The sequence below is a fragment of the Pteronotus mesoamericanus genome, unplaced genomic scaffold (genome assembly GCF_021234165.1).
Source record: "Pteronotus mesoamericanus isolate MK-2021 breed Mesoamerican mustached bat unplaced genomic scaffold, CSHL_Meso_final contig_90, whole genome shotgun sequence".
Taxonomy (NCBI): domain Eukaryota; kingdom Metazoa; phylum Chordata; class Mammalia; order Chiroptera; family Mormoopidae; genus Pteronotus; species Pteronotus mesoamericanus.
Genome location: NW_026555277.1, coordinates 2716061 through 2740987, shown reverse-complemented (window position 1 = coordinate 2740987; position 24927 = coordinate 2716061). Strand labels below are relative to the sequence as shown.

Sequence of the window (24927 nt, the reverse complement as noted above, 5' to 3'; positions counted from 1 at the left end):
CAATCCTAGATTTATGAACTGTACAAATGTTGTTACCACCATTCCTCTGTTTATACACAATAACCAATTTTTAGGAATACTTATTTAAGTCAGATGGCTCTTTCCCAGGTATTGTTGATCTCCTGCAAAACTTTGATTAAAAACAGAAAATTATTCAGACATTTATTTAGGTCTCAAATATTATACACAAGTTATATAATGCTGCTTTTTCTCATGATTAAGATTCATGAATATTTTTGTACTTTCAGGAATCTAATGTTACAACTGTGTAACTTTTATGATAAAAGACTTATGGCATTGATTCTTTGATATTTTTAAGCCTTGCCTCAGTGAAAGTGTGCTGCTTAAGATATACAATTACTATCCAAGTGATTTATTTGAAAATTTAAATGGAACTTGACTATGATACAACGTGATTTCAGTAGGAACTTTAAAAAATTCCTATCTGCTCAATAAGTCATGTAGGACAAATAGGTCATTTTTTTTAAATGTAGACTTTTACTGTCCCCTCAAATGTTCGTGAACTTTTCCCAGTGATAATATTTGAAATTAAATATAATTGACTATATTCTTAATATTTATATACTTTAATAACATTTTAATGAGATTACTCCATGGAGCTTCTTGATTTGTGGCTCCTTTAAAATGACCTCTGTATTTGATGTATTAAGATAAAGACAAGAAAAATGATGCTATTATAGAAAGGTGTAAAGTGTTTTAGAGAATATAAGATAGGATTAGTATTATTGAATTGATGCATATGATCGTGGATCAGAAGGATAAATGCGGATCCCTTCTTTGTGAGAAATCACATTCATTTTTTTCCTAGGGATATACATAAAATATGTCTATAGGCAGTTCTCCTTTCCCGGCTCCTGTTCCATTCACCCTGTAGTTCTAGGAATGCAGTTTCTCATGGTCAGCCAAGCTTTCTAGCTTTCTGATTAGCACACTGTTTTTAGAAGGGACAAGTTGTAAGGCTCAAGGAACATATACTTGCAAATTGCTAAGGATCTTCTTTCCCTTGACAGTCTGTTATACACCCTGTACATGGGCCAACTTTTCACTTAAATTTCAAACTCCAAAATGAAATTCCTATAGAGTTCTTATAATAACAAAAGATAATCAAAACTCTCCGGCTTTAGGCAGTTAGGTAAACTAGCTGAATACAACTGCCACAATTTCCAGTAAATACAAATCAGCATAAAAACACCTACATTTGGAGTCTTCCTTGGAAAAGGTGTATCTAACTCCTACTTATTAAAATTCTGTACCGAATCACAAGAGTTTTCTCATATCGTATGAAATAAGTAGAGCATTAGAGCATTTAACTTTTCCTGACTCCCACAACTGAACAGAAACCTTGTTCCAGAGTAGAATCAGAACCCATAATTAAAATGGCATCAAAGGACAAGTTAACATAAACACTTAACACCTAAAGCCCTCACGAGGGCCAACAGACAGAAATGCAGTCTCAGACTTAAGCTTTGGGGAGTAAAAAGCACACCCACGACCTTGTTTTGCTGGCGTGCTTGGTAACAGTGGGTTCCACCCTGAGATAGGCAGCGCTCATGCTGTCTGCTGATAACTCATGAAAGTGGAAGTTTCTGTCTCTCACAACCACCCACTTCTCAGGGTCTGACCACTCCTCGTAGCAGGTCAGGACCTTGCAGCAGGGCTGGGCCCTGGAAGGACAGTTTCACAGCCGCCCGCCACGCGGCCCACCTGCTGATTTCCCCCGTGTCTGGTCCCTCCAACACAGGCCACGTGTTTGCTTTTGCATTACGCATGGTAGAGGACGCTAGTGATTTATGGCAGGGAGGGCAATGTTATCCACTTTTCCCTCGGAGTTGCAGGATGAATAGAAGGTACTCTACTACGTGCCCTCGGAGCCAACTCCCTGCCAGCGCTGCGACGAACGGCCTGGAGGCTCACCTGGCGCGCAAAAGAGCAAGCGCAGCACCCGGCAGGCGGGGCGGCGCGGGGCGCGGCGGGGCGGGGCAGGCCGGGCCGGGCCGGGCCGGGCCGGGCCGACTTCGGGGACGAGAAGCTACAGGGATCGACGCCCGTGCGTGATGACGCGCGCGCGCGCGCGAAGGCGTGAGGACGCGGGCGGGCCGTAGAGAGCGTGAGTTTCCGCGCCTGTTCCGCTTTATTTGAGTGGTCGGTTCTGCGCGGCTTCTTTAGACTTTAGCTGGGGCTGCGGGGCGGCTGTCGGCCCCCTGTGAGGGGCGGTGCAGGGTTGGGGATGGGAGCAGGGATGATGGGTCCGGGCTGGAGGCGTAGCCTCGGCATGCGGCATCCTAGGCACCTTCGGGGTACGCGATCGGGGGTGGGTTGTGGTGGTGGGGGGGGGGATTCCCTAGAGCAGCCCAGCCGGGGTCTTCACCCTGCCCCTGAGGCTGACGGCGGCGGGAATTACCTGTCCAAGGCTCTCAGAGAATGAGGTTAGCTCCGTGGGAGGATTAAAAGCAGTAAGTTTACAGCGACGTTGCATCAGCAACAGCTTTCAGTTTCGCGTACTGACGGAACAGTAACTTTCCGTACTCTTTAATACAGGAAATCCGCTTCCGGGAATTTAACCCTTTTCTGCTCAGACCGTAAAAACCTCTCCAAAAACGAATCACAGTCACTTTCGAAGACTCAGGGTGCTATCAAAATGAATTATTGCTTAATCATGATTGAGCCACCTATGTGTGTAGGTAGTACATTCAATGACAGTTAAATTTTCCTTTTTTTTTAAGTTCTTTGGAATGGCTTGAAAGTCTGTCTAATGTCTTACATTTATGACTCTTTTTTTTTTGGCTTGTTCTAATAAACTTTTAAAGACTTAATTTGCTGCTGGCATAGCAGAGCTTGGGAAAGAGGTAGTCTTAACAAAGAATAGCACTACATTGAATTGCCCCAGGACTACAAGTATCGGTGTCACCTCGGAACTTGTTGAAAATGAAAATTTTGGGGTCTTACTGGTTGATCCCAGTGCACCTGGGTGCTAAATTGGGGGAATTACTGGCATAGTGATAACTACCATTTGAGCATCCCAGTGGAATTTTACAGAATGGAATGGATCCAGGTGAAGCCTTTCTAAGGTGTAGGATCTTGGACAAGTTACTTAAAGATTACTTCATAGGGCTCTAAGTATTCAGGGTGAACATGCAAGGAAAGTGTTTAATACCAGCATACATAGGAAACACTCAAAGATGAGATGTTCTTTAATAACCCTTATGACAATATAAAATACATACATAGATTGTGTTGGAAGGATTCTTCGTTGGGTTAGGTATTAGTTGTCATGCAAGGATACTGTGACCACTGCTTAAAAAGCATTTTATTTATTTATTTCTGGATTCTCAGTTATATTCTGTATAATTAAGGTGGTTTATTGGAGACAGGATATTCAGTTAAAAGTTAACGCATACCAACGAAGTTATGGCAACACCTACTGACACATGACTGTAGCATTTTAAAGAATCGCATTACTAATTGTGCTTTAAAAATTTTTGGCTTTCTGTTCTCTTCAGCTTAATTCTACCTTCTTTTGACCCAGAATTTGGTAAGGAACGTAGGGTGGGTAACTGACCAGAGATTACCTTAGAGCTGAGAAGTATTACGGAGCAGTGACTTGCAAGCAAAAGACATGGCTGAAGATGTTTCCATCCTTATCTTTCTTTCCCACCTGTCATAAGGCTCCACGAGAGCTGAGAAGGCCTCATCACACCCTTCTCCAGAGCTCCGTTTTCTGGGAGCATCACAGGAGTTGAGTTAGGTGTGACCGCCACCTGTTGTTTTTTCAGATCATCCGTGGCAGGGTTTACTCACAACATTTCCCTTCCCTTTCCGGGGGCCACAGGGAGAGGGGAGAGAAATATTCAGGATTTGAAACTGCTGCCCAAAAGCCTAGACTCATTCCGATGCTGAGAAGGGTCAGTGCCACACTGGCCTAACCAACAGGCTTGGATTAGAGTGTGCTGCTCCAAGGCCATGGCACGGTTGCAGGGTATTGTGGGTGAGAGTTTTCACTTTGGATATAAGCTTCTATTATAAATAACTTTGGTAATGCTATCACATCATGAAGCATTCAGTTTCCAAAGGCCCCAAACGTTTTTCTTGTTCTAGGTCTCAGGCAGGGATATTGCAGTGATTTTGGGTCACGAAGACCCTGCTTTGAACCCTGCCTCTGCCACTGCTAGTTGTGTCCATCAGACAAGTCAACATCCTCCAAGCGTTAATTTCCTCTTCTATAAAATCGAAGTCATGGCGCGAGATTGCCTCAGGACACTGAATCAAACAAAAGAAAACATAAAGCGTCCACCAGGTGTTAGGTGTAGAGGCTCTGTAACTGCTGCGTGGTGGACAGTGGAAAAAGGTAGTTACCACCTCAAACCTAACTATCTCATTCATTTCCTCCTTATGAATGAGGTAGTTTTGTTATTACCCAACTGCACTGCTTTTCTTTTTAAACAGTCGAGGGTGCTGAAGTGCAAAGTTTTCCCATTATTGAGAATGCAAACACTTGGAGAAAGTTAAAATTCTAAATCTGATGGAAAGACACTATCTTCAGTTTTAGCACCACACAGAGCAACTTCCATATTTTTGTGGGTGCTAACTGGACGGGGAAGGTCAGGGGATGATTAAAATTTAAGTACCTTCAATTAGTTAATGGGGACAGTCAGTTATAGAAGGGGACACTATGTTAGAGGAGAAGAGACCTCACTGAAAACATGCACCAACTGCACCAAAGTATAAGAAAATACTGTTAGCCCTGAAATAGTTATTTTTCAATATGGATGTTTAATAATAAAGAGGATTTTTGTCCCATTTTTTAAAAGCAAAATTCTTACGCATTTTTAAATTTTTTTTAAGAGAGAGAGGGAGGTAAGGAGAAGGGGAGAGAAACATTGATGTGAGAGAGAAATATCGATTAGTTGCCCCTTGTACATGCCCTGACCAGGACCGAACCGGCAATCCCCGCATGTGCCCTGACAAGGAATCGAACTGGTGACCTTTCGCTTTGCGAGATGATGCTCACCAACTGAGCCACACTGGTCAGGGCATTATGTATTTTTGTGTACATATATATAAATATATGAGCATGGAAAATGCTTGAAAGGGGTCATACCAGGTCATAATTTTTAATTTTTTGTAATCCTCACCTGAGGATGTGTTTATTGATTGTTTTAGAGAGAGAGGAAGGGAGGAGGAGAGAGAGAAACATTGATGTGTGAGAGAAATATCTATTGGTTGCAACCCACATGCGCTCTAACCAGGGATTGAACTCACAACGTATGTACATGCCCTGACTGGGAATCAAACCCGCAGCCTTTTAGTGTACAGGATGACCCTCCAACCAACTGAGCAGCCTAGCTAGGGCCATAATTTTGTTTTGTAATTTGTGGATAGGGATAAGTGTATACATTTATGTAAAGCTGTATATGCATGTATACATAAATGTTCTATAGTAAAAAAACACCATTAAAAAGATAGAAATGATGCTTTAAAAAGATAGATTTCCTTTTATGCTGCAGTTGTAGTCATCTAAGCACAGGCCTCAGATTTCTCAGCAGGGAACACTATTTAGCAGAATCTTGGGTGTAGCGCCCAGGAGCCGAGTGGCTTTAGTGAAGGGCACAGGCCCTCTGCAGGGACTCACTGAGGCATCCCTGGGACCTAGGCATGGAACCAATGTCCATGGAACCTGGTCCAGGACATTGCTTGTAAAACTTCATCTATGGGATAGAAATCCTCAGGAGATGAGCTGTACCTTTAAAAGCCATGGCAGGGAGAATTCTTGTGAGCGGGAGTCACAAATGCGTTCTGAAGACAATGCAAAAGGCTTTCAGCGGTGTTAAACATACTAGGATAGCTTCTCATGCAGAGGAGTGATTATTTTACAAAAATAGAGAGGCATCTATGCACTTTTTTTTTTTTTGAGAAATCATCTAAGCTTTTTTTTAATCCCTCCAAGGATGACAGCTGTATCACTGTTAAAACTATTTAATATTTTAACTGGCTGTTGTTTAGCATTACAAATGATTCAAGGAAAAAGATTTAAGGAGTCAATGGAAATACATTACTTGTTTTTATTGCCCGTTGATTTTTTGTTGTATGAAAGCAGCTGGTTTGAATTTTTATGTTAAAGGGTTGTTCTTAGAGCTAATTTTTAGTTAATAATGAACCCTCATAAGAAAAATAATTTCAACTGCGAAGTATGTTAGATTGTTATTAATAGGGGTAGCAGTAGTAATGCATTGTCTTTTTTCACACATTGAAGAGGGTTCCCTGGTGACAGCTGCAGTGTGGGGGAGGGGAGTCACTTTCAGTCAACCAGCTGCTCTGTGCCACATCATGACGGTGATATTTCAAAGCCTGTGGATAATTTTGTCTGTACTCAGACAAGAAAATGTATGAAATTTCTGGGAAGCAATAGATAACGTGCAAGAGCCCTTTGTGACCTAGATGATAGCCAACCAACCAGGCGTGCGTTCAGGTTCCCATGTTGGTGTTGCGTACCACCTACTTCCATGGACATCGTCACACGCGCATCCTAGTTTTAAAGCAGTGACGCTTAGTCCCACGGGGGAAAGGCTCATTGCTTTATGGAGAGGAAGGGGCAGTGGAAAACAAACTTTGGGAGTGTGCTACGTGCATTCCCACAAGATGCTATTTCATTGATTCTTCGCAGTGACTCCAAGAAGTAAGTGAAGTTTTCCTCAGCTGTGGATAGAGAAGCTCAGCAGGATTGATGATGTGATTTTCCCAAGGTCACATACCAGTAAGCGACGGCCTCCGGGTTTGACTGCAGATCTGGCGTCCGCACCACGAGTGTTGTCATTGAAACAACAGCTGTTTCTCCATGGTGTTAACTTGCTTATGCACTTTAAATTCAAAGTCACAAAACAGGATAGTTATGAATGAAATGAGTATACATATTACAATGACTTCAATTCTATAAATAATATATAGGGGAGTGTGTGTGTGTATGGACAGCTACTCCTAATTTTGGATTTTTTTCCCTTGAGGAAAATGCCTTGGGCAACACTGTGAAAGAAATGCTACATTTTTTTTTTTTATGTTACAAATACCAGCAATTTGCAGTTATGTGTGTTCTAATGAATCAGTTGTGATTCTAAGTTTGAACAGATGTAGGAATAAATCCTGTGCATACTGCCCAATTAACAGAAGTACCTTCCTTCATACCAAAGTATTCAAAATTTCCTCCTTTCTTTCACACTATGCCAATTTTGTATTAGGAAGAAACCTTAGAGATTTCTAAATGTCCAGCTTGTAGCTAGTATGTCCACCAAGCGATGACTTAAAACACATCCTTTTATTTTTGTGAGATGACTTTACAGCTTTCGACTGTGAGTTTCATGGGGCATTTTCTCTCCTTCCCCGTTGCCCACAGGATCATGCCTTCCCCAGCATTTCCTTTGTTTCTGCCCTCCACACCTCATACAAAACTTTAAACCTAATTTCTCTGTTTTCTGATCATTCCATGCACTTTTATAAACAGTTCTGTTACAGTTCTTTATCGCACCATAACGTTGCTGTTTGTCTGCTTTTCTTTCCAGGCCATGGCAGTTTGTCCCTTAGTGGATGCTCGGATATTATTAAATGAAGGAATATAGACTGTGAGATATAAAAGTATATGCTTAATACTTTCATTGCTATAGTTTCACATTCATTGGCTTTCTTTTCTGGGCTCATGATTAGAAAAATGTGATGATTTATCTCTGTCAGTGAATGGCATCATGGTGGAGAATGAAGAGGTCAGTCTTTCCGAAGGAAAGCATGCGGGATACTCCCATAATCCTCCCTGAAGGCTGTGAGGTTGACGAGATTCTCATTCATTTTTTCTTTTTCTTCTTTCCTTCTTTCTTCGAGTGGATGAATCGAATTGATTCATTCTCCAAAAGTTTAGTCAGAAGTTTTCAGCAAGTGATAACATCTCATTTATTGTTTACACCTGTCTTATTTTCAGGGAAGAGCAAAGTCAGGGGGCACGATGCTTTGAAAGACCACCTCGATAAGTAGAAGTTTCTTTAAAAACATAAACTTGTATATCCTTTTGAAATGACATCCTTCATTCAGTGTCCAAATTTATACACTAAGTCTATGACTGCGAGGGCTTTGCCTTAGTAATGCAGAAGTTACTCTCGCACTCACTTCCTAGCGCTGTGCATTCCTTTTCTCTGTAGGGCATGCCTGTAGCAGACCTTTGAGATGCTGCTTATGGATCCTCCACATTTCGGTTCTCTTATGGGCTACAATATTGTACTCAGCAGAAAATGAGAGCAGGTGATGCTTGAAACAAACTAGGATTTGCTTGCCAGCCCTTGGCAAATGCCTTAGTATTCTGGGTAGGGTTCTTTGACTACAAACAACAAAAAGTAATTTAACTAGTTTATCCAGATAATTTATTCAAGAGCAAGAGATTGGAGGTGTGTGGGTAAGCTCAGCTGACAGAAAAACCAAACCACCAGGACTTGGTAAAGGAGCTTGGTGAGCTCTTGGGGTTTGGATAGACTTGGTAGATCTGGAAAATTCTCTAAGTTAATGCTCTGAGAGCCAGCTCCAGAAGTCATTGGTCTCAGTATCTCTCACGAGTTCTAGGTTCCAGGGAGAGAGTCATTATTCCAGCCCTGTCCCTGGCACTGTTGATGGCGGGTCCCACATCCAGTGTGTACGTGTGTGTGGGCAGGGGGTAGATCCCTGTTACTGAAAGAATGAAGTATTGATGCTGGGCAAGCAAAAAGCCCCCGAGCTGTCCCTGCCACCCAGAAATTAGTGGACGTCCTGTGTGCTTTCTGGGAACATAGACAACACCTCTGAAGTCAGGCCTTCTCTTCCCCCTCTTGACTAGTTCTTAGGCTGGAAAGATTTCAGCTACATAAATAATTCACTAACAGTCCTTACACAGATTAATTTAGAGTGTGATGGCTATCACCTTTTCATTGATTTTAGGTAAACAAACACAGAAATCTGGCAAGGAGCAAACACGAGAGTGGAATTGCTTAAATCCTCCTGAAGGGAGAGGTGGTGGGGTGCCGGCCTTGCTGCTCACGGCGCGTCTGCTGGCCTAGGGACCTACATCTGAGGGGCTGTCAGTTGAAGAACTTTAATGAGCCCTCATTACGCTAAAACTTGTAGTCTGTGAGAGAAACAACCGGCTTATGATTGATACTGGAAGTCATACGTGGTGATGGATCGGAATTGGAGCTGGCACTGATTCCCCTCGTTGTAGGGCACAGGTCAAGGCTATGTACAGAGTCCAGTAGTTTCATTTTTCATGTATAAAGATAATCTAATGATTTCTGTTAAGACAGTAACACTTTAAAAAGGAGGGAAAAATAAAAATGTTGCCAGCTGACATATTCAGATTCTTTAAATCCTAAAATGGAAGCTCATTAAATTCTCAAATGTAGTGATAATTTAAAGATAGTCTTGACAGAAATTCTGGTTTGACATTTTATTGTAAAATTTATTGTAATTAGAAAATCGTTTTTACATTCATGTGTCTTCCACATACCCCATCATATTATTTTAAAAAATGTGTGCGTAACTGAATCACATGAAGCAGTTTAAAAATGTGGGATCATAGAAACCCAGAAAAATACTATTGGTTACTAAGTTAGAAAAAACGCTTTAAAGTTATTTTAAAATTTAATATTAAGCCTTATTTTAATTTATTTGTTTATATGGGTTAAAGACATTGTCGTTTCCCAGTTTGTGATTTTGTATATGTACATATATAATCTCAATATATTGTCATTTAATCCTCACAACACCAGATGAGCCTGCATCATTTCCTTTAACAGGTGAGAAATGGCAGTTAAAAGACTTCCAAAAAGTCACAGAGCTGCTATGTCGTAAAGATTTTCCTGGAGGCCATGCCCTTAACCGCTGTCCTATGCCCCGCATGTTAATGTTGCTAGCCCTGTGTGTCATTTTGACAAAAAGCAGTGGGAAGTTTCTTTTCCCTGAGCCTGTCTGTTTTGCCCAGTTGCCTGCCAACTTCCTTATGTTTGGAAACTGCCCGAATGTGTTGCCTCATCTGCCATCTTGTGCCGCTGTCCGCCGTGCCTGTGGCCGCCGGGCCTGCACCGCGGCAGCGTGCTCCGTGTGGCCCTTTGTCCCTGGTGTCTCAGAGCAGCCCGACAGCCTTTCGTGTTGAATTCAGCAAGATGGCTTTCTTTTCAGTTAACAAAGCTGAGTGTTGCTTTCTAGGTGAAAAATAATTAAATGCTTTTAAAGATGTATTTGATTAACAGGAAGCTGATCTGTGTAAATTAATTATAACTGTAATGATGTCAGAGCCTTGTCTTTTATTATTAACCAGGTAATTGACCAGAAGTTTGGAAGCTTATTGTAACTGACAGTTAGTAGTTTGACCTTGCATGCTGTCCTCAAGTGAAACACGCACAGTGCATGTAAATGCAGTTTGTTCACTGAGCTGCATGTGTTGTCAGAGCATCTCATCTTGCTCTTATTTTTCCTCTTTAGTCCTTTGATGAAATTGGTATACTTGAACCGAATATTATACCGCACTCTCCTACTTAGAGCATCCAGCCGAACACAAATGTCTGTGTCATTGAGTAATTACAATCCAACAGGAAAACTTGGCACATTTAGGATGGATAGTCTAGTAAACACATACCCCAAATTTAATAAATCTTGTTTTTAAGTTCCATGTGAAGGAAGGCAAAACAACTTTTGGTAGGGAAGACATGAAAGATAGGGACATATTTGATAGGTTGAGAGAGAATTGGTCCCCTCTTAATGCTAATTTGTCTGAGAAAGTTCAGAGCATGAGGCACTTTAAGTATTTGAGTGATGAGAGCCTCTGACTTTGGTGAGTTTGGTTAATAGGTGGGATTATAATGGTAAACATGGAGAGGAAGTGGCATAATAAGCGAGCACCAGTTCCTGGGTGTCGACTGTCCTCCCTCCTGCACTCCATACGAGTGGCAGCGTCAGCTCTGCTGGAGTGTGACAGAGGCATTCCTAAAATCACCGTTCCATGTACGATCAGGAAAAAAAAAAAACACAGAGCTTAGGAAGCACATGCTGTTAGGTGTGAAACACACAAAAAACTCAGTGGTACATTAAAAAAGAGAGAGAGAGAGGAACCTAATAAAAATGGTGGCAAAATCTTATATGTTAAATCATCCAAAAATACGTAAGTGCTACAATAAATATGGCATCATCCATTCAAAAAGTACCACACTTTGCTCGTGGAAGTGGTTGTCAGAAGGATCGCAACTTGTGAATTATCGTCAGTGGAGGGAGGAAGCTTATCCAGAATCAGATGGCGGATCATATACCTGCAGACGTGGATGGGTGTAATTCATAACACACTGAACTTGAGATAGCTGGTGGTGGGGGGTGCAGATGTGTACATTTTGTGGATTTCCACGCAGCTTGCTTCAGCTGGGTACAGCTTTCTGCACTCATCCTGTGGATGAAATTGTGCGTAATCAAACAGTAAATATGCATTATGCTCAGATTGTTCCCTGATATATTAATTACATTTGAACGCATTTGCTTGTTTCAAAACAAGCGCCGCAGCAGAAGCAACGGAGCCCCGTCAGGGAGTGATGCTGGCTGTGCTGTAGGGGCCCTGCCCCCGTACCATGCTCGCTGGCCCATAGTGCAGCCGTAGAACAGACTTCTAGCCTTGGCACCTGCGGTTCTTTGCCTAAGTGCTTTCTCTGGCCCCTGGCACTTGCTCCACCTGCTATGGCAAGCCCCAAGTGACAGGGAGTTAAGGCAGACCCCTAGCCTTTGGCGGATAAGCACTGAGGCATAGCTCTACTAGCTTCTAGGGTTCCCAGTGTGATGGCTGGCTTAATAATGTGTACATTTTTGGCTGCCTTGTCTTCCCTGTCTTGCTTCCCCCAACCCTACCAGGGTATCCATTGCCTCCCAGGTAAATTACTTGCACAGAGACGCTTGTCTTGGAGTCTGCTTCTGAGAAAAGCCCAAACTATAAGTGATGTATAAGAACAAGTAGCTACACTCATCAAGAGTATGCTAGTTGAATCCTCATATCAACCCATTATACAGGTGGGGAAACAGACATGGCTTGATGAATTTGCCCCAGATAAGTAACACAGATAATAAAAAGAGCAGCCGTCTTAGCCATCACTTGGCATTGAGCAAAGACCCAGAGGCAAACATGATCTGATTGGGAAACCAGGCTTAGGAGAGTAATAGAAGATAAGGTTTTAAATGTTTTACTCAATGTTTTAACTTTAATTACCAGGGCTTTAGGGAGCTTTTAGCAAGGTCTCTTATCCTACCATTACAGAGCTGCACAAAGGTTGTCTTTTTGTTGTTTTGTTGTTTTAGCAGTTGTTTTGGTTGGGTTTAAGACACTGGAATGTCCCCACCTGATTTGGATATTTGCACTTGAAAGAGTTTTTCCCAAAGACAGGGAGGTGCAGAGAGGAACGAGGCCTGGCCACCCTTCTAAGGGGCCAACGTCCTGGCCTCACATGCATGTGCGTGGTTCTGGGCAGAGTCTGTAGGGCAGGGGAGCTTTCCAGGGTCCCCCCTTCTTGGCGTCCCAAACCCTGGGACAGCCCAGGCAGGGCCACACAGAGGCCCTGCGCCTGCATGTGATTTGCTGGACATTTCCCCCGATCCCGGGGAGGACGCTTGAAAGCCACGCAGCAAATGGGGAGCAGTGAGTGAATACAAGTACGGGTGTGCCCGGAAGGGCTCCTGTTTACTCCAGAACCTTCTGTCAGACTTTCCCGGTGACTCAGAAGGGGAGCAGGGATAGTTCTGCCTCTGAATCGACAGTCTGTTACCCGGTGGGGGTTAAGCACCTCTGATAACGTGCAGGGAATAACCGAAGCAACTTCTGAATCCCTTTGAAACAAGGAATAGTTGTGTGCACTTTGTCCTTTTCTTTCTCTGAGCCTAAAAACTCTGCCTGGCCTGAGAGATGGTCAGTGTGTCACTTTGTTTTAACTAATCATATTGGTGACCTTGTTCACATTTAGCCTCTTCTAAGCTAAAAAGAAGTTCAACTTTCTTCCACCAGGCAGAGTTGATAGATTTTTTTCCTCTGTGTCTCTCTCTCTGCATCTGTCTGTCCTTTCCTCTTCCTGTGTCCGAGTCTATGCGTTTGGGGAAAACATTTCATGTTTAAGACTAGACTTCAACTTTCTGAGCTTCCTGGGCTGCAAATTAGCTTAATCTAACTCAGCCTAGAGAGACGGACCATTCAAGAGTTTGATGATCTTGGACGTTGAGGATCCCAAAGCTGGGGGCAGACCTGTCTGGGAGGAAGCGCTCGCTCACTGGGGAGTAGCCTCTCCAGTTAGTCTTAACCCTCATTGTGCTCTTTATCTAAAGTTTTCAAATTGCCAGAAATCCCCAGCAGAACGCTCACCACGAGCACAGCCTCGTCTTTTCCTTTCACTCCAGCAAAACCCCTAGTTCCTTGGAATGAATGAATTGGGGATCTTTATTTTCTTTCCTTAATTCAACTGACATTAAACTGACACTGCAGCCTGGTGTGGTTGAAACTAGTTTAGAGCGTTTCCTAAATCTGCCGCTCCTTTTCTGAGTCCTTTGCCTTTACCTGAAACCAGCTTGGTATTCCTAAGAATTTTTTTTTTTTTTAACTGTTACCCTCAGCAGCCAGTCCTCAGTGTAGTAGCAAAACTTGGTCTTGGTTGTGGTAGTGCTGGTGGCTTTTTGTTTGCTTGGTTTGTCTTTTAGTTCTTAGACCTTTCTACCTCCTCCTCAGTGGCAGGGCCAGCGTGGAAGCTGAAGTCTTGCGTTTAACCTTGTGTACTGCGTGCTGTGCTGTGGTCCCTCGCAGGTGGAATTGATCTAGCCTTCTCCAGCAGTCCGTCAATCTTACCGCTTCCTGGACATTGTTAGGCTCGATAAGGTAGAACTAACTGCTTATCAGGACCCGACTTGACCGTTTCTTTTGCTGATTCCATTTATTGCCTTTGGAAGGTATTTCTATGGCTAAGTATACTCATACATGATTGTATCATTTGAAACCACTTTCCTGTATTTAATTTAAACTTCTCTTTTCATAGCTACCCCCTGAGTTTTGCCTCCGTGATTTTTGTGTGTGCAAAGCAAATTTTATTAAAATGTCTGCATGCAGTGGCTCCTGTAAGTCAGTGGCTCTAGAATTTTCCTATCTATGGGACTCAGAAGCAGAAATCTGGTTGGAAGTAGGTTGCACTGTTGGGTGCGCAGTGGCCAGGGGACTCACCGTGAACACGTGTCTGCATAGTGAGCATACTGTTTTTAATGAGGCGGTATGTTAATTTGGGGTATTTGGTGGAAGATGGATTGTGAAGCCCTACTGCTCTCCCCCAGGGGACAGTGTCTGCCTACTTCTGGCCTATACAAGTCCTACCCATTTTTCCCTGCCTTGCTGACATGCCCTTCTGCCCTCAGCAGCTCTGTCGTTTTGTGTCCCAGAATTTCCTTCCATTGATTTGTTTTCTAAGAATTTTATTTTAAGATATTAGTTTACTGCTTTTGAAGTCTTAAAAGTATAATTCTCCCCTTGTAATATTTTTTTCTAAAATAGGCATTGCACTTCAATGGGTTTCATTACTTCCAAAAAAAAAAAAGAAAGTAGTAATCTTTTTTTATAAAAGGAAGTCCTTTGCTAAATGGTTAGTACTGAAATCTTTACACTTTTTATCACTTTTTTCTTACTTATTCGTACTCAAATTAGTTTTGATTAAATTTTACACCATGTATTACAAGTAGAGGTTGAACTAAAAGTGAGACATTGTTGTAGTCCCCTTTAGTACTTAAAAAAATTCTCTCAAATTTGAGTTTACCCTCCAAGAAACGTTCATGTGAAAGAAAAGTGGTGGACATCTTGTCTAAGGGTTAGTACTCTGGTGTCTTAAGTTAAAAAATATTGGCTCTGAAGCAGCACTTTGAACTACTCCTGGCCTCCTCTAGATCACAGGCAAGAATTTCAAAACATTTGTATTTAATCACATATAGACATTTGAGACACCTGTTACATGCTGTGGAGGTACAGACCGCGGCTTTCTTGAGTGACAGACAGGCAGGACTGTGGGGTCCCTCACGGGTAGGGAGAGTGGCAAGGTTTGCAGCTGTGACAAGCAGACGGAAGGGCTGAACAGAAAAGCAGCTCCGCTGGCGGGGACTCACTGCATGTGAGGCCTCAGAGTCCAAATCATGAGCATTGTCATTGGGGTTTCTTTACCTGTATGAAAACGTGCAATTCCAGTCTCTCCCTCGTGGTTCCACACCAAAACTGCTGAAAGCATTTCCACCGAATGGGGCACTTAGGCTTGGAAGAGTCCGACTTACGGTAATCAGGGCTGTCTAGCCTTTTGGTGTCTCTGGGCCTAACTGGAAGAAGAATCATCTTGAGCCACTAAATACATTGAAACATGTAATCACAAAAAACCCTAACATTTTAAGTAAATGTACGATTTTGTATTGGGCCACATTCACAGCCATCCTGGACAGCATGTGGCCCGTGGGCTGCAGGCTGGAAACCCCGCTGGTGGTGAGAGCGCCCTATGGGGCTGCCCGTACAATGAGCGGCCACATTTAATTAAGCACCTTGGACAGAGAAAGCAGGGGGCTAACACTTGACTCTCCCTAGAAAATTCTCCAGGGTAGAAGCTCCATGGAGCTACTTCTCATGTGGGCAAGTCTATTCAGGATCCTTCAGGACTGGTGGCAGGACAGGTAATGATTTTCCTGGCAAGTGCTGTGCAGGCTAGCTAGTAGATAATACAGAACTAATGTTGTCCTCATGGGATTGTGAGAATTAAATGACACACATTACATAGAGCTCCTTGGTAAACTATAAGTAATTTCACAAATATCAGTTATTACTGAGGAAGGTATATAAACATTATTTAAGACGTGGCATCTGAGGCTGAAATGCTTGAAGTTGACCAGATGATGAGAAACATTTAATATATGCTAATACTTACATAGTGCTTACTGTGTTTCAGGCATTGCTCTATATATTTTACATATGCCAATCCACCAACTCCACGAAGCAGGTTTATTATTAGTTAGCATATGTTTTATAAATGAGGGCACTTAGGCGTGGATTGATTGGGAACTTGCCCAAGGTCACACAATTACAAACAGTTGGGCTGGAATTTGAACCCAGGCCATCTGGTTCCAGAGTCCTCTCTACTAACCATGACGCTGTTCAGTTTTACAGTCCAGAACGCTGTTATATGATAGGTAAGAGAGCATGATAGACTTGGAGATAACGTGATGAGCCTGGATTTTAGGCAAATCGAGTCAGGCATGGTATAAAGGGGACTGTGGGAGACTGTCAGGTGACAGGGCGTGGTCTTGGGTGGGGTGTCACCACATAACATATGCCCTTATTCATTGCTTACTTGCTGGAACTTTCTTTTACTTCTATGGTTTCAGTGGTCTTAAATCCTAATCACCAGAGGTCAGGTGTTCTGCCTTCCACATGGGTGGCACTGATACTTACGGCAGGCTATAATAAAAGACAGTTGGACAGGGTCCCACTAAGGTAAGGGACATTTTTTTTGTTTGTTTTCATTTGAGAAGATGATATATAGGGGAACAAAGGAAGTCTTATGTCTTAAAAACTGTAGGTCTGGTAGTTTAAAATCACAGAGATTTAGCCAGTTGGCATTAGGGAGATAGTCAATGCTTGTGTGGAGCCAAATGAGACAATTTCTTACATGGTTACAACAATGAAGTGTGTGAGTGTGGAGGACCACCGCATACAGGGAGGTCTCAGCAACGCTCAGAGGGGGAAATGCTCTTAATTCCCAATTTCTGTTGGAACAGAGTCCAAGTTGTAGATAGTTCTATGAATAGATACTGGAATGTAATTACTGAGAGTGGCATAATATTCATAAAGACTGGGTTCCCATTACCTTCTTGATATAATTGGATTCCAGTTTTCATTTTTTATTCATGAAGTCAGTTTTCGTTCATTTGATAATCTTCCGTGAGCACAGGGCCTCTTGCGGGCCTCTGATGCAGATTTCACCCCGCGTCCCCGGGACTCCCCGTTCACTAATCAACTCAGGCGGCCGATGTGGTGTGGTGGATTGAACATGGTGTAATGATGTGAAGCTGTTACACTTAATATTTCAATATTGTCTTATAATCATAAATTATATGTTATACGTATAGCTATGTATTGCATATAAAAACTATGTGTTGCATATATATTGTGTAAGCTTTTTGAAATGCATTCAATGTATTTGAAAAGAGGAAGCAAATTACTTTGCAAGCCTTTCATTAATAAATTGTTGCTTTTCATTAAATGCAAATACATAGTGTACACTTTTCCTGTTTTTGAAAACTGTCTTGAAAATGTGTATTTTGTAATTAGGCCCTTTGGGGGCCTAAGGAAGCTAATACCTTTTAGGAAAAATAAAATGCTAAGAAGTTTTATTGGAAGAAGATGAGAATTTTATTATTATTGTGATCTTGCACTAAAATGTTCTCATCTATTGGTCCAAAGGTAACAAGCGGAGAAAATAATCTTATGTTTGGATTAGCAAAGCCATGAATGACGAGATTCCCGAGAGGGCCACAGGAGAAGAGGTGGTCCGGTTCAGTTCATTCCTGGAGAGAGTAGACGGTACTGAAACGGAATAAAAGGGGGAAAAAAGCAAATAGTGTTTTTCGTGTGTGTTTTGACTGAATTCATGTGATATTTATGATGTACTTATTTGTTGTCCAGCTCCTGTCATTTAAAAAGCAGAGGAAGTTTCTATGTTTAGCATAGTCTGCTATTTCCATAGCATATTTGCTTTGTTTGAAGCAATAAAGCACACTAACATTCTGTTTCTTGAAAAAAAAGAAAGAAAGAAAAAAAGGCTTTTGTAACATCTTAGTTGAATGTGTTGGTCTAAGCACTGCCCCTGCTGTTAAACTACAATCCTGTTTATGTTCAACACATCACAGGGGGATAGGAGCACTAAATTCCTTGCCCTTTAACCTGGATGATCTCTGTAGTTTCATTTTTCTTTCTGAAGCATTCTTTTGACCTGAGCTTGTTAAACCGTTAGAGAGAGAGAGAGAGACAGAGGAAGGAAGGGAGGGAGGGAAAGAAGGAAGGAAAGGAAGGAAGGAAAGAAAGGAAGGAAAGGAAGGAAGAGAGAGAGAAAGACAGCGAGCTTGTCTTTATGGTTCTGTGTACCTGGTGAGCATGTGTGTTTATATTATGTTTTAAGCAATGAAAATTTAAGCATTTGCTCATCAATAGTCATTGGGGACATGTAAATCAATACCACTTCACACTCACTAGGGTGGCTATAATTAACAACTGCATAAAAACAAGTATTGTTGAGGATGTGGAGAAAGTGGAACTCTCTTGCACTGTTGGAGGAAATGCAGAAATTTGAAAAAGAGTTGGGCAGTTCCTCAGAAAGTTAAACAAAGACTTACTGTACGATCCAGCAATTCTACTACTCAGTATGTGCTCAAGAGAACTGAAAACAACATCTACGTTCCTATAAAAACAATTGTGCATGACTGTTCATAGCAGCATTATTCACGGTAGCCGAAAAGTGGAAACAACCCAGATGTCATCATCTGATAACATGGACAAGTACACTGTGGTATCTCTGTGTAATGAAATGTTATTCTGCCATAAAAAGAACTATTATATTAATACCTGATACAACATAGGTGAACCTTGAAAACGTTATGCCAAATGAAAGCAGCCAGACACAAAAGGCCACATGTTATATGATTCTGTATATATGAAACGTCCAGAATAGGCAAATCCATAGACACAGAAAGTGTATGAGTGGTCGCCAGGGGCTGGGGGTAGGGGGAGTGGGAGTGACTGCTAATGGGGACAGGGTGTCATTTTGGGGTAATGAATATGGGTTGGAATTAGAGAACAGTGTTGTTTTCCCAACCTTGTAAATATACTAAAAAGCACTGAATCATACGCTTTAAGAGAGTGAATTTTATGGTATGTGAATTATATCTCAATTTAAAAAAAACAAACAAACCAAGTTTTAAGCATCAAGAAAGCCAGTCATTGCAAAGCACTGAACCTGAGTGATTGTAGGCCTTTGAAAGATACTTGTCAAATAATTTGAACAAACCTACTTTCTCCTCATGACTTTTTAAGGAATATCCTTAAAATATATGGAACTATTCAATGAAATTTACCAAATGCATGAAAAATATGGTAGTAATGGCAACAGTATTAATCTTTCTCAAATATGTGCAATAGACCTTTTCTTGAGTCTTAAAGAAAAACACGCAATTTTAAAAATTCTCAGTGAATAATTGTAAGATTTGCTGTACTTTTAGCGATATGGAAGGCTGCTTTTAGAATAGCATTCAATTATTCCCATTAAGACTCTGTAATTTCTTTCTGTGAAATTAATTGGGTTACTATTAGATGCCAAATTGGAAACATAATTTATAACTGTTGTATATTCTCACAAGTTAAAATTCTCACAAGTTAAATATATTTTATTGATTATGCTAATACACTTGTCCCAATCTCCCCCACCCCCCTTCCTTCCAACAATCCCCGCCTCCACCGTAGTTCATGTCCATGGGTCATGCGTATAAGTTCTCTGGCTTCTTCATTTTCTATACTATTCTTAACACCCACCCCTGTCTATTTTGTACCTACTAATTATGCTTTTTAATCCCTGTACCTTTTCCCCCATCTTCCCCTTCCATCTCCCAGCTGATAACCCTCCAAATGATTTCTATACCTATGATTATATTTCTATTCTGCTTGCTTGCTTAGTTAGTTTTTTTAGATTCAGTTGTTGATAGTTGTAAATTTGTTGCCATTTTAACATTTGCAGTTCTGCTCTTCTTTTTCTTAAATAAATCCCTTTAACATTTCACATAATAATGGCTTGGTGATGATAAGCTCCTTTACCTTATGTGGGAAGCATTTTATCTGCCCTTCCATTCTAAACGATAACTTTGCTGGATACAGTAATAATCTTGAGTTGTAGGCCCTTGATTTTCATGACTTTGAATGCTTCTTCCCAGCCCCTTTTTGCCTGCAGTTCCTTTTGAGAAATCAGCTGACAGTCTTATGGAAACTCCTTTGTTGGTAACTCTCTGCTTTTTTTCTTGTTGCTTTTAAGATTCTCTCTTTATCTTGAACCTCTGACATTTTAATTATGATGTATCCTGGTGTGGTCCTCTTTGGGTCCACTTGTTTGGAACTCTTGTGCTTCCTGGACTTGTATGTCTATTTCCTTTGCTAAATTGGGGAAGTTTTTTTCATTATTTTTACAAATAAGTTTTTAATTTCTTGTTCTTCCTCTTGTCTTTCTGGCATCCCTATGATTCATCTGAATCATTTGTACATTTGGAGATGTTCCCGGGGCTCCTTACACTCTCCTTGTTTTTTTAAATTCTTTTTTCTTCTTACTGTTCTGGTTGAATGCTTATTTCTTCCTCATGTTACAAATTGTTGATTTGAATCCCAGCTTCCTCTCCTCCACTGTTGGTTCCCTGTAGATTTTTCTTTATTTCACTTAGTGTAACCTTCATTTCTTCCTTTATGTTGTTGCCATACCCAATGAGTTCTTTGAACATCCTGATCGCCAGTGTTTTGAACTCTGCACCTGGTAGGTTGGTTATCTCCATTTTGTTTAGTTCTTTTTCTGGGGTTTTGTCCTGTTCTTTCATTTGGGCCATATTTCTTTGTCTCCTCACTTTGGCCGCCTCCCTGTGTTTGTTTCTGTATATTAGGTGGAGCTGCTTTGATTCCCTGTCTTAATAACATGACTGGTTATAGAAAAGATACCTGCAAATTGTGTGGGGTAGAGCCTTATGTAATCACCAGGGCGGGGCAACCTGCTTCAAGGCTTTGTGGCTCTGTGTGGGGGGAGGGCTTGGAGAGGGAACAGTGCCACTGCCTAGCTTCTGGAGGTTTGCCTGGTATTCGTCCCATTTCCAGTCACTTCACCCACTTCCTGTATGTATCTGGTGCCCCTCCAGCTGTTGCCCTGGTGCTGAATCCCAGAGTGGGTGGGTTTGCATATGTTCTAAGTCTGTACAGGTCCTTGAAGCAGACTCTCCTGAAAATCTGGCAGTTTCTTCTGCTGTCCCAACCCCACTGATTTTTATAGCCAGAAGTTATGGGGATTTATCTTCCTGGGGCTGGAACCCTGGGCTCTGTAGTCTTGCCTGGGGCCAGGATCTCTTGTTCCCAAGGTGTCCTTCCCGATTTTTATTCACCACACATGAATGTGGGACTGCCCATTCTGCCACTGCCTCTCCATGCCATTCTGCGTCTCCGGGCCTCTCTGCCCATCTCCACGTCTCTGCATCTCCGTGCCTCCGCCCCTCCTTCCCTTCTGGAAGAATGTGGCTTCTTTAAATCCTTGGTTGGTGGACTTCATACAGCTTGGTTTTCTGACAGTTCTGGGTATTACTTGTTTTGAGGTCTAGTTGTAATTCTTTCTGTGGTTGTTCGAGGTGGCAAAGCATGTCTACCTATGCTTCCATCTTGACTGGAAATTCTGAATTGTTCTTGAACATTTAAATTGAAAGTTCAGATATATACCTTCCCGGTAAATTATAATCATGAAAATATTTCCTGCTTCTTTAAGTAGAATTGAAAATCACCATAATTAGTTTCCTTTCCCTTTTTTATAAAACTCCTTTCTCTCCCCCTTGAGACACATTGGTTTCCCAAGTTATGAATTCAGTTTCTTTTGTTTGTTCTAGCCACTTAGTTTTTCTTATTACATACCTGTTAAATTTTTAATTTCTCATTAAAAGTAAATATGGCTAATTTTCCTATCAATATTTCAAGAAGTCTTCCATTTCTGTCACAGCCTTGATATAGAGCTGTCCAGTGTGTATTACTACATAATTAAAATGTCATTTTTTAAATCAAATAGCTCTGGCAAAATAACCTATTAATACATTTTAAATGGATTAGAGGTTAATTTCTGTAAAGTTGGGATAAAAATGTGTATAAAAACTGTTGTGGAACTAAATATGGTAAGTGGAACAATACGTGTAGCATTCTGGAAGGTTGCTACAATTGTAGGAAAAATTCTTAGAGATAAACATCTCAGAGGTATTCAGACCTTTCCATTCAGTCTCACTGATTGTGTAATAAAGATGTATTGCGTTAAAAGATACAAATACATCTTGAGTGACTGGGCAAGTGCTTATTAAACACTGACTGTATCCAGTGCCAGTCCCTGTGCTGGGCACTGGATATTCAGTGGCGGTCAAAACGGGTGAGGTGATTCTGCCCTTGGCCCTTCATGCCGTGATCCCTAGAGCTCCTGGTGTGGGAGCGCCCATGTGGCTGGAACACAGTGACCGTGGCCGAGACCAGCCTGCGATGAGACCAGAGAGGTGGGCAGAGCACTAGTAACCACAGACGTTTAGTTGCGGTGAAGAGCCTGGTCTTCATTCCACCTGTACCGATGAGCCACTACAGACTTATGCAGGGGACTCCCGCTGTAGCTTTGTAAACATTACCCTGAGTGGTGGTAGAAGACAGTTGGTGGGTGTAAGAGGAGAAGCAGAGGCTCCATTTAGGAGGTTTGCTGTAATTCAGGCAAGTTATCATGGTGACTTAGACTAGAGCAGTGGCCCTAGAGTTAGAAAGAAATAGGTCAGTAACCAACTGGAAGAACTAACTGAGCCTTAGAGAGGGGTTCTGGGGATAACAAGGTGATGAGGGCCAAGGACGTGTAAAGGACGTTTTCTGCATCTCTGACTTGGCCAACCGGGTGCCTGGAGATTCCATGTTCTGAGATGGGTGGGGAACATGGGAGGAAGAACAGACTTGGAAGGGGTGGCCCAGTGTCGTTTGGGACCCACTGAGTGTGGGTGTTCATGGACTAGGGTACGCAAGGACTAGCCTGCTCTTCCTCAAGCTGCAGGAACTGGTTTTATGGTCCAGGTTCAGATGAGAATAAATAAAATCACTTCCAAAATCAACCACATGGTACCAGTTTCCGGCTCCTACGGAAATTGCTATAATCGATCCTGCCTCTGCGGTCGCTCTTATAACTCAGCACTCTAAAAATTACTGTGTTTTTGATGGGTGGGACAAAGCTATGCTCATTTTATAGTCAACACTCAACTTCTTGTCATCTGTTGTCTTTGGTATTCTAAGTCCACGAGGTCAAGTTACAAATTTGATCTTCACATGTACCAGCTGGATTTTCTGTTACCTATTTATGGGCTGCATCCCTCACTTTGGGTGGCTGACTCAACCTACAAGGCAGGAAACTGGGCCACAGATAGAGCTGGTATGAAATAGTGCCAATTAACCTTCGCTACTTAAAACTCAAACTTACATTCTACCTACACCAATACTCTAGTGGCCTTTATGAAAGCAGAGCCCAGCATATTATGCCCTTTTCACGTTGACTGTGGTTATATCTCCCTTCACATTAAGTATACATTTGTTGAGAATATGAACCACATCATTTGATTTCATCTTTTGATTTTCTGCAGCCAGTATGTTTATTTCCTTCAACAGATAGAAAGGGACCATTCAAGGGCTGGTGTTGTAAGTGTTTTGTTTTTTGTTCTACTTCTAGTGACTGGCATGCATTTGGCATCTGATATTCATTAAATGAATGCGTGCTGGAAGGAATGCTGAGTGGTTATTCTGTGAGAAGAGGGACAATTCAATTTCTAGAAACCAAAGAGATCAGACAGACTATATACTTCCTATAAAATTATGTCTCAGAAACCTACTGAGAAATCAGGGCTGAAAATATAAATTTGGGAATCATCTGATAAAAAGAATTATAGAAACCATGAGAGTGGAATTCCACAAGTGTGTGCAAAAAAGAATAAGGGTAGATGAGAAGTGAAAAGCAGAGACGGGGGCTTGGAAGGAGGGGTGGTGCGGTGGAAAGCACTGGGTCCGGGGAAGCAGGAGCTGGCGGCCGTGGGAGGTGAGCAGAGTGGTCAGGCGAACGGAAGGGGACCCGTGGACTTGGCAGAAGTAGAGCAAATGTAATGCGAGCCTGAGTGCAGAGTGAAAAACCACCGGGGAAATTCCACTGGTCTTTTGTTTATAGTCCTCATCACTCATGATTCCAATCAAGGAAGGACTTTCTTAAGCAAAGACATAATTAGTGTTGACTATTCTGCTGTTCACAGCCTGGCCCCCGTAGGTACTGTTTGTATTGATACCTAAGGGTTTATTTGTTGCTTCATGATCAAGGCCATGCTTTTTCCTTGCTCCTATTATAGGTAATGCTGTTTGATACATGTCATTATTTAGGAGGATGGTAAGAAAGTCACAGGGGTTGGAGCAGAAAATCATCTTGGAGGCCAATGTGAAAAACAGGCCGCTTCTCCCAAATTATTTGGGAATGTTTCAGTTGAAATTTTATTAAATTCTCTAGTTCATGAGAATGGTACAAAACGACAGTAAGGAGCCCATGGCAACAAAGAAACTTGGGTTGTGCTAATAATGGGGAGAGTCACACACACGTGTCATTTTTTTCTTGGGCATCTCTTTTGGAGGTGATGTAAGTGAGACTCTGTAGGATAGCGTGGGGCGTACATTTGAGCCTTATTAGGATGCTCCCATTTGCAGAGGATTTTTCACATAAGTGAGGTTGCCTTATCATAATGAAAAAAGTTCCTGTCATTTATTCAGCAACAACTTTGTTCCAGACATGTTACAGTCATCCTGAGAAGGCGATACTGTTCCTAATTTAAAGTGAAAAAAAATTGAAGAGAGTTTAAGAAATTAAAGTTAAGAGGCTTAGTAAGTAGGAGAATCCTGCCTTTTTCGCTCCAAAGCCCATGGATGTTCTGATGTGCTCTCTGAATAAGAATCTTCACGGTATCAGAGTGCATTTCCTTTTTGGTGGAGGCCACGAAAGCTCCACAGAGAAAACAGGACCCCTACAGGGGCGCTTTTCCAGCATTCTCCCTCCTAATCTG

General features: G+C 41.9%; 1 protein-coding gene across 1 annotated transcript in view; it reads left to right on the top strand.

The window, feature by feature from the left end:
• The first annotated feature begins 2079 nt into the window (after positions 1–2079).
• Positions 2080–24927, top strand: part of RHBDD1 (rhomboid domain containing 1) — a 106048-nt gene continuing 83200 nt past the window's right edge. Inside the window, exon 1 of the mRNA XM_054585605.1 lies at positions 2080–2128. The gene's annotated coding sequence lies outside the window, so the exon portion shown is untranslated. The remainder of the gene's footprint in view (positions 2129–24927) is intronic.